At 35.8% G+C, this 5,844-nt stretch overlaps 1 long non-coding RNA gene across 1 annotated transcript; it reads left to right on the top strand.

Moving 5' to 3' along the window:
* The first annotated feature begins 291 nt into the window (after positions 1-291).
* On the top strand, positions 292-4,575 carry LOC130014342 (uncharacterized). Its single transcript, XR_008789303.1, has 5 exons — positions 292-1,230; positions 2,072-2,215; positions 2,974-3,063; positions 3,698-3,826; positions 4,528-4,575. It is a non-coding gene; the product is annotated as an uncharacterized LOC130014342 (long non-coding RNA).
* The last annotated feature ends 1,269 nt before the right edge of the window (positions 4,576-5,844 follow it).

A 5,844-nucleotide genomic window follows, 5' to 3' on the forward strand; every position in this document is an offset into this window, starting at 1 on the left:
GATAGACAATTTAATACCACTTTTCATCGAGTGAAATTAGTAAAATATGCATTATACAAGAGCTTCATATGCCTATTGCAGTTAATCATTGAAAATCGAGGACAAAATAAGTGATGATAACTTTGATTAACACTTCTTCGACTTGTGATTATAAAGGCTTATAAACTGCAAACTTTCTAAAATACAAACCGAAATCAGAGAAAACTGGATACCAGCCACAATTAATCGATCACCAGAAGCGTGAACTGGTTTCCTGTCTCATTGAAACTGCGGGCCAACAAGTACGGAAGTTTGAACTATGGTGCTTATACGTACATTGAGTGACATTGATTTTTACAAGCACACATATTAAGAGTTATGCCCCTTTTTGCTGAAACCTGTATGTACTGCATGTAGTGCTTGTCAGCACAACATATTTTTCTGAAACCTTCAGGAAGCTGTTATAGTGGTAAGATGAGAAATTAATATTTCATTTCGTCAAAGTCAGATTAATAAGGGGAGTTATGCCCCTTGTTTGCTTCTAATGATTGTCAGCAATAATATACAGTCCAGACTTTTCATCAGAGTTTTCTGACACTTTGTATTATGATAAATTGATTCCTAGTTATTGTCCTCTATATCAGATTAATATCTATAGAGTTATGCCCCTTGTTTGCTGAAAGCTGCCCACAAGGCTTGAAATACTTGTCAGCAGGATATGTGGTGTGAAGTGTTCAGACCATTACAGGAAGATTCAGGACGAACTTTATCAATATTTAGGATTCCATTTTTGGCACAATTTTATTCTCAAATTACGAGACCCGACAGAGACATATTTAAACATGCTGATAAATATCAATATGTCATAACTTATTCAGGATTCCATTTTTGCACAATTTTATTCTCAAATTACGAGACCTGGTAGAGCCATATTTGAGAATTCTGAATGTTGATAAATATCAATTCATCATACCCTTGTAAATATTAAATTGAACTGAGTTATTTTTATACTGTTTTGACAAAATGCAAATGGCACATCGGAACTGTACTAATCCTAATTGATTTTACTTTCAGGCTTGGATGTGTGGAGGTCTGTTGGAGATTTTACCCTGTTCGAGAGTAGGTCACGTGTTCCGCAGCGTTCTACCACACAGCTTCCCTGATGGGGGACGACAGACGGTTGCTAGAAATCTACGACGTGTAGCAGAAGTATGGATGGATGATTACAAAAATATATTTTATTCTTCTTTGGTAAATATCTCACCTTCTATAAACACTCCCTGGTAATAAACTGGTTAATATTTCACCTTCTATAAATACCCCCTGGTAAAACTGATTAATATTTCACTTTCTATAAATACTCACTGGTAATGAAATGGTTAATATTTCACTGTCTATAAATACAACCTGGTAATTAACTGATTAATATTTCACTTTTTATAAATACAACCTGGTAATTAACTGGTAAATATTTCACTTTCTATGAGCTATTTGACTTGTTAGAATATATTTCCCAGAAATGAAGTATTTATCATCCAGTTACAGATTGCTGTAATGAGTGATTTGATTTGGGGCAAAGGGAAGATAACTATTGGCTCTGGCGCGTAAAATAGTTTATTATATAAGTGTTCAAAGACTAATATGCCTTATTGAGCCACCGTGACTCAGTGAATAAGACGTTGGAATGCTAACATGGAGGTTCTGTTTTTGATCAGTAGTGTTGCCCCAAAAAGTTCATCAGGATGATCAGTCGTGGTGCAGGACAGAGGGGGACAACATATTGTCATTAAGATGAAACGAAAAACAGAGGTCGGGTGTGCACATTGGCGTGCATGTCAAAGAATACTAGGCAGTTGGGATTTGATCGTAGAGTAGACTATAGCGTCGCTGTCCGGGGAAAATTTCCCTCATAGCACCCTATATGGCGCATCCCCTTCTTCATTAGCTCAGTCAGAGCGAACAGTAGGACGTTAAACCCTATTTTATTTCATTTTATAACTGGATGACTTGTATATTATATTTGATACAGGTTGTGCCAGGGATGTTTATAGATGGATATCAAAATCGCTTATTGATTGATTTTGTTTTGCAGAATATAGATGAAGTAGAAGTAGGTGATATACAAGAAAGACAGACTTTACGTACCAGATTAAAATGTAAAAGTTTTAAATGGTATTTACAGAATGTTATACCAGAGTTACCTGTCCCTGACCAATCAGATCTGGCATTCGGAGAGGTAGGTTATGTTCTTGTTGTCATAGTTACTGGAGCCATGTTACATCACGAACAAGAAGGTCCCAGGTTAGATCTCGTACCATTTGAGATTTTCCAGTGGGGTTTCCCCTAGTCGCTAGTGCTAGATGAGTGTCTGTTCATTTGGATGGGATAAAAGCAAAAACAAGGTCCTAGGGCCTGGCAAGGGACAACTAATAGTCATTTTTTATAGGACGAAAAGCTGAGGACCAGTATACACATTTGTGTGCACGTTAAAGAACCCTTGACAGTTGGAATTCGATATAAAAGTAGGCTATAGCGCCGCTGTCAGAGCAAAATTGACCCCATAGCACGCTGTATAGCATACGCTTTTCTTCAGTAGCCCAGTCGGAGTAGAACATCAAACCCCCATTTCATTTCATTTCACACTGCATGGCATCTTTATTAACCTAGTTAGTGTTGTAAATTAGGATTTAAAAGATGTAGACCATTGCCAGCACAGTAAGGACGATTGATAGCACATTGTAGACCATTGGCAGCCCATAGTACACCATTGACAGCACATTTTAGACCGTTGGCAGCACATAGCAGACCATTGACAGCACAGTAAGGACCATTGACAGCACATTGACAGCACATTGTAGACCATTGACAGCACAGTTAAGACACCCTGAGGCAGGTATAAATCAGAATTAGATTGTCACGCGGCTGGGCAAGTAAAATTTCGCACTGTATGGCATATCCTCTTCTTCATTAATACTTATTTCCTGTTTTTTGTAGTTTCGTCATCAGTTGTCTTTACAGTGCCTTACTGTCCAAGCAAATGGAAGAATAATTCTCTCAGCTTGTCAAGGACAGAAAAATACTCAGGTAAATTTGGATTTCGGCAGGTTTAAACATTTTCTTTCTTAATTTATTTTAGTCGACTTTAATGTTTTACCCCAGCCTCAGGTCTGTAATAAGAATGACCCCCCTCCCGCAAAATATTACATTCTCAGAGTTATTCTAAAAGCATGGCATTTCAAAAAATATCCTCCTATTGCTATCAAGCACAATGATAAGGATAAGGGGATACTTGTCGAAACGTGGTGCTTTTAGAATAAAACCAGTGATTTTTTCCCATAAAATATGAGTTATGTGAATGGTTATATCTAGAATCCCATTCATAGGACAGTGTGTAGTTGTTTGTACAGAAAACCAAGATCTGAATTAGATTCCCCTTATAACACACTGCATGGTGTTTATGTCCGTCTTAATTATCCCTCATAGCACACTGTATGGTGTATACCTGTCTCCTTTAGCACACTGTATGGTGTATACCTGTCTCCATTAGCACACTGTATGATGTATACCTGTCTCCATTAGCCCAGTATAGGTGCAGAACAGTAGAATGTTAAACCCCATTTCATTTAGTTTCATTTCACACTATATGAATCGTAATTTATATTTTCACATTAAACATGTATCTTACCTGTATAATTCCTGTAATACTTTTGTTATTCAGGTTTTTAGTTTGACTTCTCATGGCAACCTTCACCTATATAACAGTAGTGATGACAACAATAGTTGCATCCGGACAGACGATAAGAAATTATATCTAGGTGCATGTGGTCACCATATATGGAAATTACAGGTATGCAAGAGTTTTATGATTTAGGGGTAACCATGTAGATCACTGATTTCTCATTTGAGACACCTATATAAGTACTCTCCAGTTGAATGCCCGAGATTTTTCAAGTTCTATTTTCAATGGTCAATGAGACGAAAAATGTGCGTGAACAAAAACATTTCATTGATAGTTTCTCCAAAATAATTCGGGAGCCACAGTGGCCCTGTGAGTAAAACGCTGGCCCACTAGTCGGGGGTGGGGGGATGGGTCTCAAGGGTTTGCTCAAGGCGTTGGCCAAGGATGGAGGACTTGACATTGTCCTGCAGGAAAAAGACCACTTGACTGTTGAAAGGTGATCTAAAAGTAGGCTGGAGCGCCGCTCTCTGGGCAAAATTTCGCTCATACCATACGACATGGTATTGCCCTGTCTTCATTAGACAAATCCGAGCAGAACAGAAGGAAATTAAACACCATTTGTTTTTATTACAGTATACTTAGATACATATCGTCAATAGAGATATAAAAGTCGTATTTAATTTTGTCATTCCCTTATTTTAAATGAAATGAAATGAAATGGAGTTTAACGTCCTACTGTTCGCTTATTTTAAAAGTCAAATAGTACAATTATTTTTGCATGGTCTTAAAAACTGTGTTGCATTTTTAATGTGAGATAGTTATCTTGTAAATTCAGTTATTTTAGAAGTTATAAAAATTATTTTTTACAGGGTCAGCAAATTCAGCAAACGGGAAGTGAATTATGTCTTGGAAGTGAAAATCATGAAATTCCTTTAACATGTGACGCTCGACCTGAATCAACATGGGATGTGACTTATAAATTTCATCATAAAAGAAACATTGGTAGATGATGAAAGAAATATTTATAGATGGTTCAAAGCAATAATGTATTAATGATCTCATATGATACATAGTCAAGTTTTAAAACGATGAACAGTGTGACTACGTGGGTTCCCCCATTTGGCAAAAGTATTTACCACTAACAATTCAATGGGGACCCATAGCATGACATGTTCTAGACATTTGACGCCAAGTATAATATACATAACACTTGTAATAATATTCAGCGCAAGTTTTAAGACATTACCCAGTGAAATTGTGATGGCACATTCATCAATCCAAACGTCACGATACATGTTATTGAAGATCGGCTTTCTATTTATTGTTGTGATATTTCAATATAATAAACAAACTGAAGTTGAAGTGCTAACCGATTAGTATGATGTAAAACTATAGTACCAGTATTATTTTTAAGAAACATGGTGATTTGATTTGTTAAGAATTTGTTCTCTGATAATAAGATATAGAGAAATAAATTGTCATGGTTACTATTCAAAGAGTGATCATCATTACCATTATCGTTCTCAGACAGAATTATCTTCGTCATCATCACCATATTACTTCATCATTACATCATCATCATCATCATTTTCATCATCGTTAATCATCATCGTTAATCATCATTGTTAATCATCATAATTATGTTTCCAAGACATCATTTTTCCTGGGATTCATCGTTATCAATAGTCCATCGTGAATTTAGAATAGAATGTTCGGTTCGTTTCAAATGAATAAAATATTGTTTCAATTAAAATTAAAATCAATCAGGAATCATTATCAAGGTTTATGGTTTTATTATCAAAATCAGCATCAATCATCAATATTATTTCCCTGCATCATTGTCACAATCCCTTATATCTTTATCATTATCATCTGCGTTTATAATCCATCTTGAAAATCATCATCATGAATGTTTCTATATATCAGCATCGCCATAAATTATCATTTCCCTGAGGACACCATTGTCACAATCCCAGACATATCATCACCATCATCATCATCATAACTATTATTGTCATCATTTTTTGCCATGTGTCATTATCATCTATTGTTTTACCGTTTCATTTTGTTATCACCCCCTTACATTAAGCACATTTTTACCCTTTCATTTGTTGGTGAATATTATCTCCCCTTTCCGTCCTAAGATTAATCAATATATTTTACTATTTGTCTTTCCTATCTCTCTT

This window comes from Patella vulgata, chromosome 9 (genome assembly GCF_932274485.2).
Source record: "Patella vulgata chromosome 9, xgPatVulg1.2, whole genome shotgun sequence".
NCBI classification, from domain to species: domain Eukaryota; kingdom Metazoa; phylum Mollusca; class Gastropoda; family Patellidae; genus Patella; species Patella vulgata.